This window comes from Dipodomys spectabilis, unplaced genomic scaffold (genome assembly GCF_019054845.1).
Source record: "Dipodomys spectabilis isolate Male_0828 unplaced genomic scaffold, ASM1905484v1 ptg000032l, whole genome shotgun sequence".
In the NCBI taxonomy this organism is placed as follows: Eukaryota; Metazoa; Chordata; class Mammalia; order Rodentia; family Heteromyidae; genus Dipodomys; species Dipodomys spectabilis.
This window is the reverse complement of record NW_024870709.1, coordinates 30180287-30193903: the sequence shown is the minus strand read 5'-3', so window position 1 is coordinate 30193903 and position 13617 is coordinate 30180287.

Genomic DNA, 13617 nt, shown 5'->3' with positions numbered 1-13617 from the left:
AATGCAATATAAATGCAAATTATGAAAATTTTCTGGGGGAAAATACTGTTAAACGAGGCATGGTTCCTTTTACCTTTCTCTGTTCCTGATTGTGCATGAACATGGCTGGCTAAGAGAATTTGAATCATGACTTCATCTAGAGAATGGGATGCCATGAATGGCAGATGATCAGATAGACGACACCTGATCCTTTATACCAGGATATACATAAAAGCCCTGGATTTGCTCCTTCCAGACCTCATAAAAATAAAGTTCTGTACTATTTAAGTCATTGTTATTTTGGATTTTTCAGTTCTTAACTTGTCCATTTGAAAATAGCAAATTTGTTGTTGATCCCCTTGGCAACTAATACTGGAACTATCAAGAAATATTGACTAAGTATAATATATAATCCTCCAAAACCTAACGAAAAAAATTCAGTTATAAAAAGAAAAGAGATATAATTAGCTATAACAAGATATAAAGCAAATGTTACCATAAATATGGGAGATAAATGGTAAGTTAATACTAATGATAGACATGGAATTGGTATGTAAATATACAAAGAATAATTACATTTGAAGAAAAAACCAAATATCCTTATAGTAAAGCAAACAGGCAATTCAGACAACTCAGATTAAGAACCAATATAAACAGCTGATAAACATTTGAACAGATGCTCAAAAATTTGGTGTGTGTGTGTGTGTGTGTGTGTGTGTGTGTGTGTGTGTGTGTGTGTGTGTGTGTGTGTGTGTGCCAGTTTTGAGGCTTTTTTTGCTCATGTATGACACTCTCCCACTTGAGCCACAATCGGAGCGTCCAGCTTTTATTTGTTTTTATTTTTGTTCTGATTATTTGGAGACAGAGTCTCTTGGACTTTTCTGCCCTGGATGGCTTTGAACCATGATCCTCAGACTCAGCCTCTGTAGTAGCTAAGATTAAAGGCATGAAGCACTTTGAACTAAGATACTCAAATTTTAAGAAGAAAATTAAAGCAACATAAGATATTACTACTGGGTCCTCAAAAGTTAAAAAGAATGAAAATGAAAATGTCTTTAGTGACTAATGAAAGAATAAGAGCATTTACATGCATGACTAGTGAAATAATTTTTCTGCTTTTCTGGGACATAATCTGGCAGCATCTATGAAAATCATAAATGCATATTTTCTTTGACATTCTTTGAATGTGTCCCAAGTAAATCTCATGGAAAAGGCAAGTATACAAGGATGTAGTCTGCAAAAACTTTCATAACTGCTTAACCAACCAAACAAAAAATGGGAACTTTGCCGGGTGCCGGTGGCTCACACCTGTAATCCTAGCTACTCAGGAGGCTGAGATCTGAGAATCATGGTTCAAAGCCAGCCTGTGCAGGAAAGTCCGTGAGACTCTGATCCCCAATAAACTACTTGAAAACCGGAAGTGGCACTGTGGCTCAAGTGGTAGAGCGCTAGCCTTGAGCTGAAGAGGGCAAGGCAGTGCCCAAGCCCAGAGTTCAAGGCCCATGACCGACAAAAAAAAAAAAAAAAAAAGATGGGTATTTCAACAACTGGCTGAATAAATTATGGGATAATATGGGATACCATAGCTAATACATATCATATAAAATCATTGTAGCTTGGTTTGGAAAGGTTTCAATGAAGTATTAGTAAGAAAAAAGACATAAATGCATATATAATCCCAGTTTGTTAATCCACACTAAAGTATGATATGTTGTGTATTTTCATAAGCTGGTAAATATGTACAAAAATAGTTAATGGTGCATTTTAAATCCTTAAATAGGTTTTGTAGAGCTAGCTCAGCGATAATGCACTTGCCTGGCATATGTAAGTACTTAGAAAAGTACTAAGTACCAAAAGAGGGGCTGGGAAAGTGGCTCAGCGGTAGAGCGCTTGCCTTGCATTCATGAGGCCCTGGGTTCGATTCCTCAGCACCACAAAAACAAAAAGAAAAAAGCCGGAAGTGGCGCTGTGGCTCAAGTGGTAGAGCGCTAGCCTTGAGCTGAAGAGTTGAGGGACAGCGCCCAGGCCAGAGTTCAGGCCCCACGAGCGGACCCAAAAAAAAAAAAAACAAACCAAAACCCAAAGATAAAATGTTAACTGGGATCATTAATGTGGTAGGTAAAAATGAGTGGATAAAAATGAGTGGATAATGTGAGTGGAAAGATAAGAAAAAACGTAACTCGATTACAGGGTGTGGCAAGAGAACAAACAATTCAAGTTTTAGAGTTTTTGTTTGTTTTTACTTATTTTATATGTAAACTTATCTGTGTCTTATTTATGCTTATTGCCACCTACTTAATTCTAACCATAATTTTATACCCAGAAATACTTATCAATATCTTATGCAAAATACATTTTCATTATGAAAACAATAGAAAATACAGAGATACCAATTGTTTGAAAAATCCATATTCTCCTGGGTACAGTAGTGTGTAACAATAATCCTGGATACTCTGCTTTTATTTATTTATTTATTTATTTTGTCAGTTGGAGGGCTTGAACTCTGGGCCTGGACGCTGTCTCTTCAGCTCAAGGCAAGCACTCTATCACTTGAGCCACAGTGCCACTAATCCTGGATACTCTGGAAATTGGGCAGGCATATTGCAAATTCAAGGGCAGTCTGGGCAACTTAAAGTTGTTTTCAACTTGTTTAAAAAGCAAAATAAAAGGGGCTGAAGTTGGGCCATGCTCCTTGTCAATCTCCAGTAACACACACATACACAAATGGAATTCATAATCCTATTATCCACAGAAAAACTACTTTGAAACTTTTTATGCATATAATTCTTTTTTGTATATGATTCCTAAGTGTACTGTAGATACTGTTTTATGGTTCATTTAAATACTATGAATAGCTTTAATAATTCTTAGAAGTATATGGTGCTACTTGCAACAAATATGTAACCAACACTTCATGTCCACACATCAAATCTTCTCACAAATGTTTTTATCTTCAAACCACATTAATAAAATTTGGAAGAGACAAAGATGGTACCATGAAAGTGAGGACTGGAAAGTCCTGTCTTTCCTACTTTACAGATTGGTGACAAATTTGCATGGAAAATAGTCTTTTTCCTTCCTTTTCTCTTGAAGCTGTTCTAACTTTTCTTTTTTGGGGGAGTAAGGGGAGTCAGTCATAGGGCTTGAACTCGGTCTAGGCATTGTCCCTGAATTCTTTTGCTCAAGGCTAGTGCTTCACTGCTTTGAGCCACAGCTCCACTTCCAGTTTTCTGGTGGTTAATTGAAGATCAGAGTCTTATGGGCATTCCAGCCTGGGCAGACTTTGAACCATGATCCTCAGATCTCAGCCTCCTGAGTAGCTAGGATTACAAGTGCTGAGCAACTGGTGCCTGGCTACATCCTGTTTTTTTTTGTTTGTTTGTTTTTGTTTGCTTGCTTTGCTTTGTTTCTTTTTATCTAGATTAGAATCAGGAAAGAACAGCTGTTACAAAGTGTATTTTAAAGGAGCATACAATTTTTTTAGTCTTCAGATGATTCAGTAGTATCTCTATTTGACACTGCACATTTCCTTTTACACAGTAATTACAATGAGGTCCCATGGTTCCAAGCAGTAATTACAATGAGGTTCTACATCTCTGTACTCAACTATATTTTGTGTGTTTTTGTTTATTTGTATCCCAGGATATTCTAAAATTCACTGTTTTAGTCCAGGGTGGTCTCAAACTCTCAGCCTCCTGAGTTTCTGAATTGTAGACATGGAATATGCCTTGTTTTGATCAATTACATTTTAAATGTAACAATTTCTTGCTTCTGTGTTGGGAATATTTACGTTTATTGTTTTCAGTAATGTGTGGGACTTGACCATTTCAGTGTAGTAACTATTGACAGAACTTAGTTCTAACTTGAGCTTCTAAAGATGTTACTTGATATTCAGGGCCGTCATTTATCCCAACTCTGTTCAATCCAGGGATTGTACTGTTGGGATTATAGGACAATATTGAGTCTCTAGATCTAATGTCTTGTTTTGGTAACTCCTAAACACTAAGTAAGCAATACCTGCCTCTTATGGAATCAGCATTTTCATGAGACTTTCCTCCTCCCCCTCCCCACCCCCCCCTCCCAGCCCCCAGAAAACCACAACACTCAGCTCTCTACTGTCACTACAAACACCCCCACTTGGCTCCCCACAACTTGCCCTCAGTCTCCTGGTGGATCTCTCTTACTCAGTTAGAAATGGAAACTGGCTTATGTTTGTAACAACTGCCTCTCATTTGTTCCAAGTTAAATCCCTCTGAAAACCAGTCTGGTTAGTTTCCTCTGCATTGTGAATTCTTACAGGACATTGAAATACAAGTTCAAGTGTCCTGTTTGATCTGAATTGACTCCAAACTGTCCAAACACAACAACACACCCTTTATTTCAGTCCCTAAATGCATATGAAAATGACTTATGGTCTCCCAAAGGCTAAATGGAGGGCTTTAATACCTATCTCCTACTAATCAACAGCCAGACAGGATGATGTTTCTTCTGCTCATCTCGTGTTCCCTGGGATTTCTGTGAGGTTACTGTTGTCAATTTACCCATTCTAATTAAATCACCTTCCCGTAAGAAGTAAGAAATAGCATCTCGATTAGACTGGCACATTGGCTCATTTCAGTATGACTGATTAGTTATAATCATGTTGTCTTGCTTCAGCATTTATTATTAGCCCATTCTGTTGTCTGCACTGCTTAGAAGAGGCTTCAGCATCAGTGTTCCTCTATTATCTACTGTTTTTCTCAAATGAGAAACAGCAAATTCATTGTTTTAAAGGAATGGTCAATTCAGAACTGGCTTGTCATTAGTAAGAAGTGATTTTGTTAGGTATTGTCCAGAGGATTGTGTGTGTGTGTGTGTGTGTGTGTGTGTGTGTGTGTGTGGTACTGAGTTTTGAATTTAGTGCCCCACAATTGCTTAAGCAGGTAACTTATTACTTGAGAGAGCCTCCTCCCCTTCCCCAGTCCTAGTACTTTGATTATTTTTGAGATAAAATCTTGTGTTTTTGCTCAGGAGGGTATGCCATGATCCTCTGACTTATACCTCTCATGTAGCTGAGATGACAGGCTCATACTACAACATCCAGCTTTTTTTTGATTAAGTTGTGATGTCTAACTTTTTGCACGATCTTTTACTTCCCAATCTCTATTTCCCTAAAATTCAGTATCACAAGTTTAACTGTACAGTTTTACTTTTTAATATTAATTTCCCAAAGAGTAGTATTAAAAATTAGTTCTGAAAGTTCTTTACTGCAAAGAGACATTTTCAGGTTTTACAAAAGGTTTTCAAATTCTGCAAGCATCTTAAAGTCAAGGGCCTTGACTGGCTAGTTTCTTCTTTTATAGTAATAAGCTAATTGCTTCACCAAAAGACTCAGAGAAACAAGTTTCTAGATATTGGCATTGGCAAATAGCAAGGCATTTCCTTGGGAAGGCAATGGTTTTTTTTTTTAATTTATTTATTGAGAGGGTTCAAAGAATGCTATCAGGATTCTAAGCTAATAACTATATATCGCAATGGTTACAAAAATAGCTTAAAACCCAATGCTGTAGATTCGTGTCTTCCAGAAATTGCTTACTTAGCCAATATACATTGTAGTATAGATTTGTAATCCCAGCTACTCAGGAGGCTAAGGCAGGGAGATCCCAAATTCAAAGCCAAGCCTGGCAAACCAGCTAAGCCATCTCTTAAAATTTAAAAAGGGATGAAGATGTAGCCCAGGGATAGAGTATTTGCCTAATATGTAAGACTTCATTGAATCTGGGAATTCAATCCTACTACTGCAAAAATAAATAAACCTTAACTGATTGCATCTGCCTTCATTTTCACATTTCTATCATGGGAATATTAATACCATTAATATTAATAGTAATGTTAATTGTCTTAAGACTTTATTAAATGAGCTCATTGTTTCATATGTGCTTGGAACATAGCATAGTAAATATACCTTTCTCGCATTTCTAGAATGGCATACATAAATAGTGGATAACTATTATTAGCTATTTTTATTACAATATGGGAAATGTTGAGACTCTGAACTGCTGAAAGTCACTGGGAAAAGGAGTACTTCAGGCTAAGCTTCCCAAATTGATGCCACCATAGGCGACATCACTGCTTCTCTGACTAATACTGTCTGATCTTATTATGCAGTGAGCATTAAGGCAATGAGTGAAATTAGAATGTGGATTTGAGTTATAGAAGTGGAGTTGTTCTCTGACTTCTCAACACTCTTGCCATAGAGACATTTTGGGTGCCAAATCAAGATCCATGGGTTCAACTTCTCCAAAATCAGCAGACAAATTTAGAAACAATGGCAAAATTGACTGAGCTTGTCATCATTGACCTTAGCAAAAGTGTATAAAGTCTTGAGTTCGCATTGGTCTGCTCACTGCTTGCTTTCTCTCTCTCCAGGTTTTCTCTCTCTTCTCTTGCGAACACATTGAATAGAAGGTAGGAAAGATGGTTCACTATTTTACCAACATTATGATCATTATAATTCATTACATGCAATAAAAGATATTTTTAAGACAATGTATTTCTAGCATTGAACAATTGCTCTTGAGGCTCATCAATGAATATTAACTGAAATTTACTTATTGACTAGTCTTATCTTGTATTAGACTAGCATAATCATGAAAACAGAAATCAGATCTTAATAATTCCAGTATTTGAAGAATTTTTGTAATTCTTGGTAGTGGGTATTTTAAAAAGTGTTTGTGAATTTAACTGAACTGGAATACATGATATTCTAGTTTTACTCAAGTACATCTTTGAGTATTTGTGAAGTTGTTACTTGCTGCTGTACATAGTTAAAAGCTATATAATTATTATCTGTTGAGGTAATAGAGTTTTGTTATACAAATAAAATCATGTATTTAAAGAATATGTGACCTTTTACAACTACTAGACTTACTTTATATCTATGCTGAATAATAAACCCAGCAGTTATGAACTAGATGTTGCTCTATCCTTAGGAATATCATTACATCAGGGTTCTATTCCACCTTCCATTTCCTATTTTGTGGGAAAATATATTTAGCTTCAATTCCTAAACACAGACATGAAATCTCATTTTAACTTTTTTAGTTCCTTTTCCTAGATGCTAGCATCACTATGTGTTTGATGGTTTGTTTTGGGAGAGTCAGTCATGGGCTTGAAGTGTAGGCCTGGGAGCTGTTCCTGAATTCTTCAGCTTAAGGCGAGAACTCTACCACTTGAGCCACAGCACCACTCCCGGTTTTCTGGTGGTTAATTGGAAATAAGTCTCGCGGACTTTCCTGACCAGGCTGGCTTTGAACTGTGATCCTCAGATCTCAGCCTCCTAAGTAGCTAGGATTACAGGTGTGAGCCACCAGTGCCGGGCTCACTATTTGTTTCTTAAACTTGGGTAAAGACTGTCCAAACTTTCAACGTGACTCCACTGTTTACAGACTTAGTGAATTCTGGTGGATCATTCATTTGTTCTTGTTATATCCACCTATAAATGGGACACTGAGCTAGTTGGTATTAAACAGATTTTATTGCTAAAATTTCATGGATTAAAAAAATTTGGCTAAATCTGAGCTTTGTGGTACATGCCTATAATCCCAGTACTTTGGGAGGCAGATTGAGTGCAAGCAGTTTGGGGAGGAGTGCTATGAGTAGGGGCGCAGGAATGGTGGAAGAAAGGGTGAGTGAATGCAGGTTTTATATTCAATGTACATTATGTAAAAATTAAACTAAGGGGGTAAATTGGGGAGAACAATGGAAGGAATAATGTTATCAAGAAGCATTGTACTCATACCCTAACTCATGGAATTTTATCCTCTTTGTATAACTACTTTAAAAAAAACAAACAATGAAAATCTAGGGATAATACATATTTCCTTCTCCTCCTCCTCATCATCTTCCTCCTCCTCAACTTGCTCCTCCTCCTTTTCCACTTCTTTCATTTTCTCTTGCACTATTGTGGTTGAACTTAGTCTAGCATTTGCTAGACAATGCTCTGCCATTTGAGCCATGTCTACATTCTCAGAATTCATGATTCTTGATACATATATATGCATATATATATGTGTGTGTGCATGTATAAATATACATATATTTATTTACAATTCTTGATCTGAGCACTTGTATTTATTTAGTTTTCCTGATGTAATCAAACACTTGATCTTTAACATTATGTTTATTTGAACCGTGCTGTAGATTGTGGTAGTGATTTAAGTTTTAACTAAGGGCTTGTTGTTGAAAAGTACATGCTGTATCTTCGTTAGATTCTTTTGTGACCAAAAGCATCTGACTCAGCTAGGAGTACAATATATATTTTTTGGGGGGTCCAGTCGTGGGGCTTGAACTCTGCGCCTGGGCACTGTCCCTCAGCTCTTCAGCTCAAGGCTAGCGCTCTACCACTTGAGCCACAGTGCCACTTCCAGCTTTTTTCTTTTTGCTTATGTGGTGTTGAGGAATCGAACCCAGGGCCTCATGCATGCAAGGCAAGTGCTCTACCACTGACCCACCATCCCAGCCCCATGGAGTACAATATTATGAGCTCAGAAGTCAGACTGATGAGTGTTATTTGCTCATTGATTAATTTGCTATTTATTAAGGCCTATTCTGCATAAAAGATTGAAATTCACTCTAAATGAAGCAGATACATTTTTGATCCTGAGGTACTTTATATATGTGTGTGTCCCCATTCCTATATGACAGTTAAATATTATTATGAAATAAAGGTTATGTAACAAGTAGTAAAGAGATTTAAGAATGCATCTATCATGGAGAATTAAGTTGGAGCATACCTTTCTGTAGGAAAATTTGATTAAGAGATACACAAAGGATGGTTAAAGTCATCCAGAGATAAAGATATAGGGCTGAGCATTCCAGGCAGAGGTCATCATATTTGAACACCCAGAGATCAGGAGTATTCTTAAAGTCTATTGATAGTGACATCCAGATAGCCTAGTAATGACAGAGCACAAGAGATACTATAGGGAGAAAAGGTAGATAGATAAACACGGTATATACTCTGTTAACATAAAAATGTGGATAGGTTTTAAGTACTGATCCAGTCATGTTCCTCTGTTTATAACCTCACTCTGGATTGGCTGCTCTCTAAGACAATTAAGACAGTAAAGCACTAAGCCATAAGAAAAAATGTGATGGCCTTCCTTAAAATATCTGCAATGGAGGGCAATGGAGAAATGTGGGTGTTTTAGAAAGATATTTAAATAGTGTCAGCAGAACCCCAAAATTCCTCAGATAGAAAAGTAATGGATAGAAAGGAGACAAAAGGAACAAAGTTCCCTACTGCAGACTTATTTCTAGCCCAATCTGGATTCAAAACTAGGAAAAACGATAGTGGGCTTTCCATTTTTCTATGTTTTTATGTAATAAAGATTATTCTCTTCCTTGTGTAACTGAGAAATTAAAGAATTATGTATAAAACACTTTACCTAGTGCCCCGTGTATATAAACATTCATATTTATGACTAACATTTGCTTTGATTAATTTATATTGGTTTTGATTTTACAGGTATCACTTAATTAACTGGCCTTGTTAAAATAGGAACATACACAAGACGTCTATGCTTTTCTGTACTACCCTGTACCTTATTTTAGCTCAATATTTACCAAAGATGAGTGTAACTACTCACTCACATCTCTGTAGTCCAGTTCTTGCTTGAGAACTTACTGAAATCTTATTCTTCTTCTAATCCACAGATCCTAAGGGAACATGTTTTTAAAAATGAGTGCATGACAGAATTTAATCTGAAGTTTTTCTCTGCATAAATAGTAAATATCTCAGAGCAACAACCTAGGATCTTGAGGAGAGACTGGGAGATGAGACTCTCTACATAGGACAGAAGATCAGGCAGAGGCTGGAAAGAGGGGAACCAGTAGAAAAAAGAGCTGATATCCACATCTTCTATTACAAAGAGCCTTGAATGGTAGATAGAATGATAGATAACTTTTAATCTCTGTGAAGAAATAGTTTGATGAAAGCAATTTTTCTAAAATTATTTATTTATTTGTTTTTGTTTATGTGGTACCAAGGAATTGAACCCAGGGCCTCATGAATGCTAGGCAAGTACTCTACCATTAAGCCACATTCCCAGCCCCTGCTGAAAACAATTTAAGGAAGGAAATAAGATTTATTTTGGGTTCATAGTTTTAGAGTTCTTAGTGCCTGATGGGTGGGCCTATGAGGGGGCAATGCTGTTCAATTGGTTTCAGCTGAAAGTGGAGGTTAGCAGGTAGAGTAGGGTAGAGAGAGAGGGACAAGAAAAGAGAGGGGTGGGGAGAGAAGGGTAGAAGGAAGGAAGGTGAGGGGGGAGGAGAGGAAGGGAGATGAAAGGAGAGAAGGGAAGAGGAGAGGAGAGAAGAGGAGAGGGCAAGGGATGGGAAGGGATGAAAGGGAGAGGAAGGGAGGGAAGAGAAAAAGGCTAAGGTCCTAAAAGGCCATTTAACTCTGAGTCTGTGAATGGAATGATCCACTGAATATAAAATCATCTCTCAATAATGCCACCAACTGGGAACCAGGTTTGTAAAACATGAGCTTTTGGAGACATTAGTAAATGAACCCAAAAAAGAGCAAAAATTAAGAATCCCAAAAGGAGTGATAGCATGCCAGATACTGCAGAGTGAGTGAATAGGGGCTGAATACTTCACCAGGAATGGTCTTTAGCACATCATTAGAAAAATAGTTTCTAAGGAGCAATGGAAGAAAAAATCCAAATCCCAGTGGTTGGAGGGCACTCAGAATGGGTGGAAGGGCAGAACATTACTGCCTAAAGATCTAATACTAAACACAACGGGGTTCAGTTAGACATTTAGGTGTTTATAAAGGAAAACTTGAAGTCATGGATAATTTGTGCAACATTCTTGATTTGTAATTCAACTAAGCATGTTTACATTCCTCTCTTAAGATGATAAACCAGCTTAAGGCATCTGTCTTTGTATAGAGCCAGACTACATATAAATACATCATGCATGCATACACACATACATGCATACATACATACTTACATACATAAAATTTAGGTATTGTAACTGAGTGGAAGGGGTGATAAATTTGTGCATGAAGATTATTTACTTGGGGTTTTTCTATCTAATACAACCTTTGTGAGTGAAGAACCATAACAAGATTATCCCAGCAGCATAACTATTAAGAGATATTACCATAATCTATCTAGTAGAGTCCCTAATTAAGAGCATCTTGCAGCATTCCCCAGATCTGTGCTGTGCACTGAGCCTTGTAACTCAAAGGTGGTTCATTACTGCCTTGAGACATATGTTCCAACTTGTATGTAATCATTTAAGTGCTTGGTAATTCTCCTCTTTTTCTGTTGACATCTGGATAAATCCATTCTCATTTTCAAGCACTTTGTCTTCAATTTTAACAATGAAAGAGGTTTTTGTCAAGAGATGCTTACTTAGTTTTTGTTTATGCAGAAGAATATTAATATATTTCTTATTACTTGCAACATGGCTGCCTAGCACTAGAATTATTTGACAGTAAAAACACATAATAGCCTACTTGGAAAACGAACTCAAGTGAATCTAGTCAATTATGATAAAAAAAAACAAACATGAAAATTGTTGGATTGGTCATTTGAAATTAACTTTTAGCAATTAATAGGTCTTAATTGAATTTTATGCTTATAGTTAATGCACAAAAGGTCAACATTCTGTAAAGGTCTGCAACTTTACCCCTACAAATTTACTGTCCAGCTCTGATTAAAAGTGATAATGGTAGAGACTGCCTCCATGAAGGTCTATATTTTTGCTTTCAAATAAACTTGAACTGTCAGTTTTATTTTTTTAATGACTCAAAAGAGATAAATTTATTGTGTCCAGCAGTGTGAGGACCTCCCACAAGGATACCATGAAAGCATGTGATTCCTAGGTTCACCTAAATCCCATGTATCGGTACAATGTTGCAAGTTTCCTTATTTCTTGCTAAGGTTTGAATATATCATCAGGAGTTCCTTGCTAGAAACTAAATTTCCAAATTCATTTGTTACTATTTGGACATGAGGACAATTGTCCTCAGGAACTGATCCGTTCATAGATTAATGGATTGTCAAGAGTGGTTTTGTTATGCAGTTGGGGTCTGGCATGCATGTTCTGTCTTATGATGAAGGTATCCTTTGCCATTTCAAAATCACTCAGTACAGCCTTCAGCAGATGCTGGTAATTACTGCTCCATGCTCTTGGATTCACAGCCTCCATAACTGTAGGTTAAATAAATCCCTCTTTGTAAATCCTCCAATTGTGGTATTCAGTTGCCACAAAGAACACAGATTAAGACATTTTCTTAAAGAAATGCCTGTATACAGTCACTACATAAGCATAATACAAGCAGTATTATAGTTCCGCTTATATTATGGTTTTGCAGATGTAAGATTCACCAAACAATTTAGAAGGCAATGCTACCCTCCTACTAAACATTTAGCACAGCAATCAAAGATCACACAAATGCTTGTTGAATGGTAGGAGAAGTCAACATGGAAATTGGATTATGCACAGATGTTCTGACATACATGCAATCTTCATATCATTTTAGGAGACAAAATTAGAAGCTGTGTTATGACAAAGACTGGGACAAACTGTATTAAAGATGTTTTGATGGGAAATGGTAGAAACTCACTCAAGAGTTGGAGGCAAAATCAGACTTGACTGGAAGTTTATTGAGTGTTTTTTTTTTTTTTTTTTTAAGAAACACAGGACAGAAAATTAGATCCAAATCTCAGGAAGTTCTGTTACCTGGAATGCTTTTAAACATAAGCATTTTTCTCTTTCGTTGGTGTTTTAGTGCTACTTTTTATCCTTTCTCTATGGCTCTTTTGGTGTCATAACAAGTATGTAGCACCATGTGATCGTATCATAATGGCAAGCCTCAACTCTCAATTTTGCATTACTCCAATCAAGCAAAGACCCCAGTCTCAGAGTGACATCTAAGTCTTAAGGCTATATTCCAGAAAATATTCTGTTTGTTGCAGTTTGGCTCAGGTATTAAAGCCCGATCTACTCCACTGAGCCAAAACATCATGTCACATTACAGACATGGTTACTTACGGCTCACACTTGTGGTTTAGCCAGGCATTTTTCAGAGAAAAGTGTAGGCACAGCAGGTTATCTAAACTATGCCCACTAAAAGTATATAAGAATTATAGAAACAATAGAACTTAATGATTAATTGAATGTAGCCCTAAGACACAAGGTAAAATTAGAGGTTGGAGTTATGGCTCAATTGGTAGAGCACTACCAATAAGTGAAAATGTCAGCTATCAATTTCAAGTACCAGTCTTGGACATAAAAATAAAAAAGAAAAGGTAGAATCAGGGATGACTCCCAATGTTTTATGTAGGAAGGTCAAGGAGAAGACATTTTTATTGGCATACCAGGCCATGATAAAAGAGAGGAGTCTGTGAAAGAAAACTATGAGCAAAAGACCCTTCTGTTGACAAAAATATAACCTTACCTGAAGTTTCTGTTCCAAACAGCATGTTAGGAGTTGTGGCCAAACAGACTTTGTCTCTTTTCTTCACTTTACAGTCCCCATCTGGGCTTCTTCATTCTGACCTATGTTACTAGCCCCAGCCTTTCCCAGGGAGTGGTTTATTGCTTCAAATTGTCCAACACTACAACTATAATTTAAGA